The sequence below is a fragment of the Mus musculus genome, chromosome 5, assembly GCF_000001635.26.
Source record: "Mus musculus strain C57BL/6J chromosome 5, GRCm38.p6 C57BL/6J".
NCBI lineage: Eukaryota > Metazoa > Chordata > Mammalia > Rodentia > Muridae > Mus > Mus musculus.
The window spans coordinates 74,974,318-74,987,621 of NC_000071.6; the positions used below are offsets into that span (position 1 = coordinate 74,974,318).

Sequence of the window (13,304 nt, forward strand, 5' to 3'; positions counted from 1 at the left end):
AACAGAGCAGAACTTCTCTTTGGCATTTAGTGTGGATGGTTTCAGTCCCTGTTGCGACATCATCCTGACTGGACTTGGAACCTAACAGTGCTGTGACGCGGTTAGAGTCAAGTAACAGCCGGAGAGGGAGATGGATGCCGGGCAAAGGCTCCTGCTGAGCTGTGAGCGGTTGCAGCCTGTACACAAAGCCTGTGTGAGCGCGCCTGGTCCTCTTCTCAAACCTCTCCTGTTGTGAGATCTGAGGTCAAAGGTTAGCTGTTCTCTCCTGGGTCCTACTCAGGCTTCAGTCACCTGGAACTCGTTCCTCACAGCTACAGGTTTTGACTTCTAGGCATTCAAAGCCATAACATCAGACGCCTTTCCCTGTATTTTTCTTTCCAGTTCAGTTGAGGTAAATTTCTTTTCTTTCTGTTTATATCCCTCGGATAAAAAGCTGTTTTCTTCCCTACTCCCTGGACTCTTAAGTGCCACATGTTCTAAAGGCCCAGACACTCCCTTCTCTTAGAGGAAAGAGCTTCAAGGTCAGCCAGCAAAGCCTTCCTGTAAAAGAAGTTTGCTGCCTGCCTCCCTCTGGGCCTCCCAAGCTTTCCTCAAGGCCAGCTAGAGAGTTTGTGTGGCCAATCCCGGGAGGAAGGCACAACCCCGGACCAGACTCATTTCTCGGTTTCCTACTTGGAGACACCCTTTCTCACACGCCGGTCAAGAGGAAGACCCTCACACAGGCGGCCTTGAGGGGAGCTGCTGGAAATGTTTTCTTAACAAGTCTTTTCTCTCCCCTGAGACCCAGAGAGTTTGATTCCCCCGGACCTTTCAATCCTTTAGCAGACGTCCTAAACCACAGCTATATCCCATAGGAAAGGACATCCAAGTGACTAACGCTGGCCACTGGTCCCAGCTGGCTTGGGCAGGCTGCCAGGGCGGGTGGGAGGTGCATGGGGAGGGTGCTGCCTCCACCCCTGAGAGCCTGTGTGAGCCCAGAGGTCCTGCCTGGCTTGCAGCCACAGCTCATGCTCACAGCATGCAGGCCATCCAGCCTCGGCCTTGTGCTGGACTCCAGAGCCAACAGGAGGAGGCATGTGCAAAATTAACATAGTCCAGTTTTTCTTCTTCCTTCTTTTCAGGTTATTGTCTCGCAAACATTTTTAGTATATATTCAAGTGTGTGTGTGTGTGTGTGTGTGTGTGTGTGTGTGTGTGTGTGAAGGGGGAGGGTGGGGTGGATTTTGCAAGGAGGTAGGTGGACAGGTGGAGGAGGCTGGGTACTCAGCTAGACAAGTGGGAAGCTTCCGGTCATCTCTGGTCAGAAACTCACTGCCACTTCCTCCCAGTCAGTGATGGACATAGATGGAAGTCAAAGAACACTGAAGGCCTGAACAGGAAGTGTCACCATGTTCGAGAGCCTCCTCTCCGTGATCGCCAGCATTACCGCACACTTGAGTATTTCCCAATACAGTACAACCTAGTCACGCAGGGTAGGGGCTCTCTGACCACACAGGGGCCACAGTTGCAACCAGATGGTAGGAAAGGGTCACGGATCTGTGTGGTAGGGTCCCTAGCACCAAGCTCAGCCCTGGGCTACCTGAAGGCTACCTCACAGCTTCTCCTCTGAGCTCTAAATTAACAAGATTTGCTTTCTCACAAGATACACATACTTTCAGGGCAAGAGAGTGCTTCTAAAATGCTTACTGTGTGGTCAGAGAGATGGCTCAGTAGTTAAGAACACTTGCTCTGACAGAGAACTGAGAGTTCTCTTTCTAGCTGCTACATAGTGGCCCCCAGCCATCCATAACTCCAGATCCAGGGCATCCAAAACACTTTTCTGACCTCTGCGAGCATGCACACACACATACACACCGAGAGAGAGAGAGAGAGAGAGAGAGAGAGAGAGAGAGAGAGAGAGAATGCTCATAAAATAAATAAAATTTTAGACATAAATCAAGTGCTGCCTATGACTTTGAATACAGAGAGCTTCAGATCCAAACAGGAACATTTTACAGGCCACTTAATTGGTTTTTCCCCCCTCATTTGATGAATTTTAGATGCTGAATTTTTTAACATAAAAATGAATTATGAATGTTTTTAAATTATTTTAAACAAAGCTTTGAGAGAAAATTTACCCCTCGCTACAGTCCCATTTACTGTGCAGCAACAGGACCATACTGGTGATGTGTGCTTGTCTTAGGGGCGCCTGTGGGCACACTGTGTATGCATGTGTATACTGGTGATGTGTGCTTGTCTTAGGGGTGCCTGTAGGCACACTGTGTGTGCATGTGCATGCATGTGGCTGCCTTAACAAAAACAGCACAGCTCTCCACGTACCGCACGCTGCTGCTCGATTGCTATCTACCCTCTGCATTAGAAATCTCTCTTCTGATGGAAATTGTCTTAGTCTCTCTGTATTACCATGAGTTTCACAGGTTAAATTTAATTGGTTAGTCAGGGTGGTGATTACCCGGGAATCTCATTACTTGGGAGACATAGACAGGAGGGTTGAGGGGAGTTTAAGGCCAGTCTAGGCTACCTAGCAGGATGATGATTCAAAACAAATAGACAAACAAACAAGTAGATGCCAGTGAGCTGGGTAAGAAAGTAGAGAAGCTTGCTTTGCAAGCCTGGTCACTGGAGTTCGAGCCCCGGCAGGCACAGAAAGGAGATAACAGAAAAGTGATGGCGTGGGACTGTCTTCTCGTCTCCAATGTCATAGAATGGTATGCACTCGCACATTAACACAGGCACAACAAACACTCGCTAATTAATTAATGAATTAAAAAAAACAAAAACAAAAAACCAAACCAGGAGTAATGGCACACCCCTTTAATCCCAGCACCCGAGAAGCACCGGCAGTAGGCAGATCTGTGAGTTTGGGCCAGTCTGGTCAAGTTTCAGGCTGGCCAGGGCTACCCTGTGAGATCCTATCTCAAAATGAAACAAAATCCCTACCACTACCAGACATTACCATGGATCTTAAAAGTGGGCTTTGGGTGGCTCTTATTGGTATCGAGTTTTATTCAGCAGTGTGATTTGGAGGTAGCGGTGCCCATGATCCCCTCCTCTGTTGGTGATGGACATGGCCCCAGGGGCGCTACCCAGTGCAGCCACCTGTGGCTGCCGAGCATTGAGAATGTAGACAGTTCCAACTGGGAAGCGGATGCTCTGAGCACTTAGGTCTTCTTTTACTTTACTTAGGTAGTACTTACTTGATTTCATTTTCTTTTTCCAGCCAGGTCTCGCTGAATAGCCCAGGCCAGCCTCAGACTCTCATGACCCCGCTTCAGCCTCCAGTGCTGACAATGCAGGAGTGCAGCGTGTCTGTCTTCATTTTGGTTAGCTTAAATGCCAACGGAAGCAGGGCGGGGTGAGTGCTGTCTTTTGTATTGGACAAAGTGTTTCTAGATGTTTCAGACTGAAGAGATTGCCTATTACGACGGGGGTATTGAGACTCTGAAAGCAGACTTTTGAACTCTACCATTCCTTCCTCTTCCGAGATTCATTACTTTGGACAAGTTACTCACACTGCCTGAGGCTCACTTTGCTGATCTGCCCGGTGAGAATGATAACAGAAATACTTCATTCCGGTGTTTAGAGGAGTCAGTGAGTTATCGTCGGTAAAGCAGTTGAGCTGGGACGTGAGTATACAAAAGGTGCTCAGTCTCTGTTAGAAAGTACTTGTAGCAGAGCATGGTGGCACGCACCTTTGATTCCAGCACTCTGAGTTCGAGGCTAGCCTGAGCCTGGTCTATAGAGCTAGTTCCAGGACAGCCAGGGCAACACAGAGAAACCCTGTCTCAAAAAAACAAACAACAACAAAACCAAAACAACAGAGGGACAAAGATAGACACACACACACACACACACACACACACACACACACAGAGAGAGAGAGAGAGAGAGAGAGAGAGAGAGAGAGAGAGAGAAGAGAGAGACCCAGTGCTGAGAGGGGAGGAGGCTGGAGGGAAGACAGCTGACTTGAATGAATGGACCTTCATTATTCCTTCAGCAAGGGTGGGTCCTAAGTGATGACCATAGATAGCCTCTCCATCTTGCTTAAACCTCACCTTGGCCAACGGTTCCAAGGTAGAGGAAAGAACAGGCAAACAAGCAGTGTTCCTGCCTCTTCACTTCTCCCTCCCTGGAGGACGCAGGTCCCCTTAAGTCCAGGTCCAGCTTGATTCCTGGGCAGGACAAAGGCTTGCTTCAGGACACCCTTTCCCCACCCTGCAGCAGACAGCAGGCATGGTGCTTCCAGACCTCAGAGCCACTGAAACTGCTGAAACTGTTTTAAGGCTAGCTCCAATAAGGATGACACAGAATGACAACTGTCCTGCAGGAGCATCAGCCCTCTTCCCAGAGAAGCAGTCAACTCATGCAGCCAATCTGTGAAATGTAGCCGACATTTTTCTTGGGAGTTCTGTATGCATCTCCTGAGAGTATGGGATGCCTATCCGTGCTGCACTGAGATCTGGAGCCTGGGGTATTCATAGCGGATTTCTCTGACTATTGCTATGACCTAAGACACTGGCTGGCCATATATTCTGACTCACTGTTCTCTAACCCCTGTGTGTGAGTGGTTCCTGGAGAATGGATGACAGGCATTGAGTGAATCCTTATATATTCATATTCTTCTTCCTTTTTAGATTTACTTTAGTTTATATGTATGACAGTTTTTCCTGCATATACATAAGTGCACTGCACGCGTGCTTGGTACCCTCAAAAGTTAGAAGAAGGTGTTGGTTCCCGTGAAACTGGAGTTCGTGTAGGGGCTGGAAACTGAACCCTTCATTCCTGCAGGAGCAATGAATGAGTGCCTTTAACTGTGGAGCCATCTTTCCAGTTTCAAAACTGCATATTCTACCTGCCCCATTCTCTAAGCATACTAAGCTGCTCTACATTTATAAGCAGGATTAATTCATTTATTTGTTCTTGCAGTGCTGGGGATGGAACCCAAGCCCTCATTCCTGCTAGGCAAGCACTTTACTGCATAGAGCTATAAATCCTCAGACCGTGATCAAGATTTACATTAGAGCAGTGGCTCTCAACCTCCCTAATGCTGTACCCTTTGACACAGATCCTCATGTTGTGGTGATCCCCCACCCATAAAATTATTTTCATTGGTACTTTCCTAACTGTAATGTTGCTACTGTTGTGAATTGTACTATGCTATAATGGACATGCAGGATAGCTGATGGGGTGACTCTTGTGAAAGGGTGGGTCGATCCCGAAGGGATGGTGACCCACAGCTGGAGAATGTCTGCATTAGCAGACCTTGGTGTTCTCAGGTGTAAACTGGAACAGACCAGAGAGAGTGCCAGCAGTGGAAAAGGCACTGATGCCACCCCTGGCCATCAAGACAAGCCTCTGCCTTCAATTCCAAGCTCCAGTGTGAGCCTTGACTTCCTTTCCTGTTTCAAGAAACCAGAGAGGCCCACTTTGGATTTCCAGGAACCTGGAAGCACGCATACTTCCCGTCACCCTGGGCTCTCGAAGTCAGATGACCCCTTTTAGCCTGTTACAATTTCCCAGCCAGGATGTCACCAGACAGCGTATTTTCCTAGCCTTGCAAGATGCAGTTGCTCTTCCTGCGGCTTCCAGAAAGGCCTGCCGACAGAAAGGTCCCCAGCAGTCCTTGTCCTCAGAGCCAAACCCGTCCTGCAGGCCCTCAGGACAGTTTTGATCACCCCTGTCGCCTCTGAGTGAGGATTTCCTTTCTCGGACCCCATTCAGAGGCTTTCTGGAAGCCTTCTGTCCTGGTGCAATGAAGCAAAGCTGCCTCTTCCACCTCCCTCCCCCCCCCCCAAATGTCCCAAAGGGAAATGACATTCACCAAGAATTTGGGCAAACTTTTTTTTTTTTAAGAAGAAGAAGAAATAGTGTGAAAATTGCCCAGATCCTTGCTCCTCAAAGCATCTCAGAAGCAAACTGCAGGAAGTGGTGGATTCCGACATAAAGGACATCGTTTGCCTGCCTTATTATCTCATTCTCCAGCGGGGCTGACAGGACAGCTGCCTGTTATTACGGAGCACACCAGGAAGTGATTTGCTGCCAAACAGAAAAAAGAGGGAGAGAGGGATTAGTGTGCTCACGCCACACAAACGGACCTCTTGCACCTGGTAGGCACACAGCTCTGTTCGTCATCTTCATAGGGTATGTTTCTTAAATCCCATTTACAGAGAAACAAAAACAACCCCAAAAGGCATCTTAATGTCATTGTAATTATGATAAGCATCAGCAACCATTTTTGGGTTGGTTTTTTTTTTTTTTTTTTTTTGGTCTAGGCTAAATGAACTGGTGTTAGCCCTCCGGTCTCATCACACACTAATCTCTTCCTTGGGTTCTATGATGTGAGCAGTTTTTACCCTTCCAAGTCGCAGACCTAATGTTTCCCCGCAAGATCAGTAACAGCTTAACCCTCCTCCATTGGGCAGTGTCTCCAGGCAATAGAGATCTGCCTGCAAGGTGGCAGAGCCCCAACTGAAGTGACATTTCAAAGAAAAGAAGTAATTTCCTTCCCAGTTTCTCCATTAATACAAGGGGGGGGGGTGCAGGCTCCTTGTGCAACATCAGACATTGGGAGCCCATAGCCAGGGTAGACACAAAAGGGTGACAAGGGGCCTTAAATGGCCTTCTTGTTCACAGTAAAAGTGAATTCCGTTCCCTCAGGCTGATCCCCAGGGAAGACTCCAATAAGACAGGGAAAAGCCAGGCTGAGATCCTTTGGGACTGGGATAAGTTTTATGAAGTGAATCTTTGAATTACTAAAACAGAGGCTGGGCATGGAGCTCAGTTGGTAGACTGCTTGCCTGGCATGGTTTGATCCCCAGCACCAAATAAACCTGGTGTGATGAACCTTGCCTTTGGTTCCAGCACTCTGTAGTTAGAAGCAGGAGGATCAGAAATCCAAGGTCATCTGTAGCAAGCCCCGTGGCAACCAAATAGGACCATTTGTTGAAACAGAATTTAGGCCCAGCCCTTTTTTACTCAGTTGGCTTGTGGAAAAACTGATTAGTAAAACAATGTAATTTATCAAAGTCCAGCAAAGGGCATGGAAGGATCAGGAAACACTGAGCAGAGAGGCACACAGAGAGGTTCAGCGCTGCCCCCCCCCCCCCAACATCCAGAGTCCTGAAGAAAATGCCTCAGCCCACAAGGCTGCATGTGCGGCTCTCAAGCACACGCTCTTCTTACCATTCTCTCAAGCACACGCTCTTCTTACCATTCTCAAACAGGGCTTTCCCCTTGTGTGGGCACTGAGAACCAAGGGCCAAAGCTATGTTGTGCATCTCCAGCAGGGGCTCTCCCACTGTGCCTTTAAAATTTGTATTCCGATGTAAGGTCTTTCTGAATTGTCCAGGCTAGCCTCAGATCTGCTGAATAATCCAGACAGGCCTTGATCAGCTCCCCGGAGTAGCTGGGATTACCGGCATTGCAACACAACACCCAGCTTTCGAGTGTTTTCAAACACCAATGGTGTTCGTCTTTGTTTTTGTTTCTCTTAACATTCAGTATTTACTTGGTGGGGGTGGGTGGGTGTCGCATCTGTACAGTGACCTTGGCATGGAGGTCAGAAGACATCTTGGAGTCACACACACACACACACACACATGCCATGTGTGACTCTCCGGTAATCTCAACTACAGTTCTGAATTACACTGGCACCTGAGTTCAGGGGGTTTATACAAACCATTGAATCCCTAGCAACTACCAGGAACTGCTGAATTTCTGTTCCACATTAGAGCCATCCCCTACTACAGCCACCCACTCCACTCTGACCCACCCCCATTCTTTCCTCCACCCCCCACCCCCCACTCTATGGCTCCAATCCTCTTCCACCATGGGGTCATCTTTCCTTGTTCCTTCCCCCTTTCCACAGGAACTCCCCTTTTCTCTCCTACCTGGCTTCCGGCTGTTCTTATGCTGGAACCTCTTGATTGTCCTTGCTACCCTCCCAACCCTGTCCCATCTGGGAAAGTCGCAGGCGGGGGGCGGGGGGGGGGACCTGAGACTGCCTGTTTTGGGGTAGCTGAACCATCCAGCAAAGGTTCCTCCTCCTCTGGGTTTCTGATCACAGGCCCTCGTGATGCTGCCTGGCATCTTGCCCCAAATACTTGCACCAGGAATGTTTCAGGTTTGGGTTTATTTTATTTTACTTATGTTTTTAATATTTGCAGAGTTCGTCCTGGTGGAAGATCCTTAATATAAAAAAAAAAATCTAAAACAGGAGCTTCTCGTGCGACTGAGAAAGTTTTGGATTTCAGGGATATTCAACTCATAAGTCCTTGTCCACCCCTCTCCCATTAAGCCACAGTAGATGGTCACACTGCCGTCTCTCTGTCCAGACTCCTCACACTCCCGTCTCCTTTTTTCTTTGCTCCCTGGACCTCTGTGTCTGAGACAGGGAGAAACTTCCTCAGGCTCCCACACTAAACATGGCCACTTTCCATTTACTATTCCCAGTCTTCCCCAGTGTGTGTTAGAGTCTTCTAGTCAGTCTGTGTCAGAGTGGACAGTTTTCTCTCTCTCTCTCTGTTTCTCTCTCTGTCTCTCTCTCTCTGTCTCTGTCTCTGTCTCTCTCTCTCTCTCTGTCTCTGTCTCTGTCTCTGTCTCTGTCTCTGTCTCTGTCTCCTCTGCTCACACTCATCTCCCAGCACTGGTCTCTCTCCTTCCTGCACCAGCCGCCACCCCATCTACCACATCTCCACTGTGAATGTTTCTGGGCCCTTACATCCTTCCAAATTGCAACTGGAATCTGGCTCTTTTTGTTATGTCTCCCTGCCCCCGCCCCCAATGATCATTGATGCTTAGCCTGCATGTATGTCTGGGTGAAGTTGTCAAGGAGCCCTGGAACTGGAATTACAGACAGGTGTGAAGTGCCACATGGATGATGGGAATTAAACTCACAGCCTCTGGAAGAGCAGTTAGTGCTCTTAACCATTGAGCCATCTCTCCAGCCCCTTGTTAAGTCTTTTAATGAGTTAATTTTGCAGTGTTGAGGATCAAACCCAGGGCCCTGTACATGCTTGGCAAAGCACTCCACTTTGAGCTGCATCTCCATCTTGCTCCCTATCCATACTCCCAGTCCCTGCTCCCTATCCCTGCTCTCCAGCCCTGCTCCTAGCACAGCAGTTTTTCTCTCTCATTTCAGTATGTTTTTGTTATCTGTCATTTGCTTGTTCGAATCTTCACCCTCTTGCCCTCACTGAACTTGAATTGTCACAATACAGGAAGGGTCTTTATCCTGCTCACTTCAAACACCCAGACCAGTACTCAGAGCACTGCAAGCTCTCCAGTCAAGCTGAAATCACACACACACACACACACACACACACACACACACACACACACTTTGAGCTTTATAGCAGGGAGTGGTGGGGAAACAGAGGCAATAAAGAGTGTAAAAAGCATGCCAGTAATACAAGTCACAGGGTAGGGAGAGCCCAGCAAGCCATCTTCTTGTCTCCATAGGCTGCTGCCTCAACAGCCATTCCGTTCAGCCTCCCTGAGGTGCCGCCTTGTGGTTTGGAATAAGCATGTTGAATTAGATCCACCATAACTAAGCCACCATTCAATGCAACCATGTCTTACCAAGGCCCCTTGGGAGACACAATAGCATGGTAGTTTTTATCTTCGATCAAATCCTGCTCAATTTGCTTACTCCATAAATAATAGGCCCCAAACCCTGCCTGTTTGCTTTTCACTGAATTCTCCACTCATTCGCCCCTTAAGGGAGCACAGAGCTGCTGAGGCTACCCTGTGGGCTTTTGAAATGGACACAGTCAAAAGGCAGAGTTCTCTTTAGAAATCACCATGAAGTGAAAAGATGGCCACATCACTTTTGGAACAAGACCTAGATCTTTCCTTCACATATCGGACTTCTAAATGCCATTCGCCCAGCTTGCTGCCCCTGGGACCTCATTCCCACAGGAGGGGGTGTGGGTTTGAGGCTGCTAGCCGGCTAATTCTTAACAGCCCTGTGCAGGAATCTAGAAGGAATGTGCGCAGTGCTCAATACAAAGCTCATTTGGCTTCAGGGACCATTTTAATTAAATTAATTATCTCTAGAAGAAACACTTGGAGCTTCTTAGGGCTAAACAATAGGTACTTGTTCTCAGTTCTAATACAAGTCCGTTGTTCAGAGAATCCTCTTATGAGCTGAAGACAATATCTCACCAGATACTTAAAAACCACACACTCCGAGTCTACCTTCAATGTCTCCTGCTCTGTCCTGCACTCAGTGGAGAGACGTTTACAAATAGCTGATAGCCCGGCAGAAAAATGCCCGTGCAAACCTACAAACTCCCTCCCACCCTTTTCTGTTGGTCTGCCTCGTATTCCCTATAATCTTCTAGGCTACCTTCTGCCAGAGGAAGAAGAAAGGAGGAGGAGAAAGAGGAGGAGGGAGAGAAGAAGAAGAAAGAGGTGAAGGAGGAGAAGAAGAAGGAGAAAGAGGTGAAGGAGGAGGAGAAGAAGAAAGAGGTGAAGGAGGAGGAGAAGGAGAAGAAAGATGAAGGAGGAGGATGAGGAAGAAAAGAAGAAGCCTACCCAAAATGGCCAACACAGCATCCCTGGAGATTTAGGGAGCATAGTCTTTGTGCTCTGGGCTGATCACACTACCTCCTCATGCGCCCTTCAAGAGCACCAGCAGTTTAGAAAATATTGTTTGCAACCTGGATCAAGGCAAAAGAAAGTAGTGACAAGGCTGACTCGTGCCATCCTATAATCTTTTTACAATGGCAAAGAAGAAAGTGAAATAAACTAACATCCTTCCTCCTACAACCTCTGATCCTCACAGCTAGCCATGGTTTCTGGAATGAGCCAGCAGAGAAGCCCCCCTAATGCTGAGGCCCACTTGGCAGAGCCATGCCCTGTCTGGGGGGGGATTCATTATGCTTTTGTGAGGGCTTCACGTTAATGTTTTTCCAAGATGAAGCAAAACTGTGCAACTCCATCCTTGTGCCTCAGCTCCCCAATTGGCTGGGATTATAGGCATGTCATTAGAAGCCTGGCTTGTGCTGTTCTTGATGATGTAGAAGCTAACTCTGGGCTGGAACTCAAGATTTTCCTGTCTCAGTCTCCCAAGTTTGGGAATGATAGGAAAAAAAATCTACCTCTCTAAATTGTGTATTATTAAGTTCTCCTTGAAGAGAGAGTGGGATACACTACTGCTTCCTCCCTGGACCTTGTCTCTTTGATACAGAAAGTGCATCAAGCTCTCTGGACTCCTTAGCAGAGTTGTGAATGGCCATGCTGGGCAGAGAGCTTTGGCCTCTGTTCTTTGGAGTCTCCTTTAATGTGTGAGTGGCAGGAAAGACATCTTGGCATAGGACAATGAAGAGAGTCAATAAATATTGTGGATTGATGGATTATGGCAGAATTGGGTCTACCAAAATGAGGACAACAGTAAAGGGTAGAGTTTGTCCAATCAGCAGTGCATAATAACACTGTACCTGGTGCTGAGGGTGATGGCCCCTCCTAGCTTCCACTGCTCAGAGTTGTCACTGAACAAGGAGGATGTAGTCTGCAGCATAACGGTTCCTCCAAGACCCTCTAAAGCAGCAAATAACAACAAGGCTCTGAATTGTTTTGATTTACTTTTGATATATTTTAATAATTAATAAAACACAGATGTGTGAGTCAGTTTTGTCATATATACACAACTGGAGAGAAAAGGTTTATTTTGGGTCTACCATGGAAGGCTTCTCTGCTGCTGTGATAAAAATACCATGACCAAAAAACACTTAGGAGAGAAAGAGTTTATTTGGGCTTCCAGTTCAGGAGGGAAAGAGTGCGACGTGGTTGGAGGCATAGCAGCCAGAGCATCGCTGATGGTGGTCACATCTGAGAGATCACATCTCACACACACAAACATAAAACACAGAGGAAGCAGGGCGAGTCTGTCATCTCTCAAAGCCATGGTGACATCTTCCAGCAAGGCCTCACTTTCTCTCCGTATAGCACCACCAGTGAGGGGATCAGAGGTTCAAATTCCTGAACCTTTCTCATTTAAACCATCACAGGGAAGAAGAGAAGACCAGGAAGGAAGTGCTGGGCCAAAGCTGTACCAAATCCAGCAGGACAGAGGCTCGCGAACGGAGCTTGTGGTTCTGTGGCTGAGCTGCAATAGGTCTGAGCAAGCACTTCCATATAGCCTTGCTGTTTACAGCCCATATGGTCCTCTTCACACATGGGTCCCCTCCTTGTCTGTGGCCTGTCTTGACAGACAGTTCATGTACCTGGCATCTTAACACCCCGGGGTATCAATTCCCAGTTAGGTTTCACCTTCACACCTTCACTACCATCTCTCTTGGGGGCTAGGGTTTCTGACTTCCTTACACATCACTAGGCCTCCAAGGCTTTCCTTTGGAATCTGTTTGGAAGTCCCTATGATTTTCTAACTCTTGCATTCTGTATGCCTGCAACACAAGCAACTGTTACAATGTGGATAATACCCAATAGACGCAACCCTATCCAGCCTCCTTGGGGGTTTCAGTCATTGTTATGGTGGTGGTGGTGGAGGTGTTGGCTATGATGGTGGTATTTTGTGCTGTTTTTGAGACACAACCTTACCATGAGGCACTGGGTGGCCTGGAACTCACTATGTAGACCAGGCTGACCTTAGAACTCACTTATCAGAGGTGTGCATCACTACATGTGGCTTTCCAGACCCCCTTGGGACACGGCTGCAGCAGCCTCTGAGAGCAGAGATAAGCCTGAGACCTGAGTTCTGTACAAACAGGCCACCTTGCAGGTCTTCTCTCCTCAAAGGCAAGCCCGCTACACAGGGCGTGGCCTAGTCCCTGAGAAGCTCCATTTATCTTTCCTGTTGTCCAAATGCAAAGTATTTCCCTTCTGTTTAGTAATGCTAATCTCTCCAGAAACCATACCACCCTTAGTCCCAAATGGACATTAGCATTTCTGAAAATCTGCAAGTGTTACAAACCTAGTTTTATTTAGTTCCCCCTTTTTTCCCCCAATGCAAGCCTGGCTAAAAGTAACTAGAAATAACCACGCCACAGCCTTACTTTGAAATGTCCACCAGGATAACTGGCTTAATAATTTAAACTCAATGTGGTCTGTCCTGCCCTGCCCCCATCATGTCTTACTTCTTTCTCCTTGTTGTAGTAGAGCTTGAACCCAGGCCTTGAGCAAACACTCTAAGTGCATCCTTGTCTGTTGACCTACATACCATCTTCAACTCAACTTTGACCCCATAAAAATGTGCCTTGCTTTTCCCTGTGGCTCTATGTGCTCATTACATTTTTTTTTAACCCCATACCACATTCCTGAATCATTGTTCACTGTGAAGTCTGG

General features: G+C 47.7%; 1 long non-coding RNA gene across 2 annotated transcripts; it reads right to left on the reverse strand.

Moving 5' to 3' along the window:
• Positions 1 to 5,889: 5,889 nt before the first annotated feature.
• On the reverse strand, positions 5,890 to 10,402 carry Gm52777. Of its 2 annotated transcripts, XR_003955746.1 has the most exons (3): positions 7,889 to 10,402; positions 7,210 to 7,363; positions 5,890 to 6,035 (listed from the first exon to the last, which is right to left on the reverse strand). It is a non-coding gene; the product is annotated as a predicted gene, 52777 (long non-coding RNA). The 2 variants fall into 2 exon arrangements; XR_003955745.1 differs by lacking the exon at positions 5,890 to 6,035 and having other exon boundaries at positions 6,244 to 7,363.
• Positions 10,403 to 13,304: the final 2,902 nt, after the last annotated feature.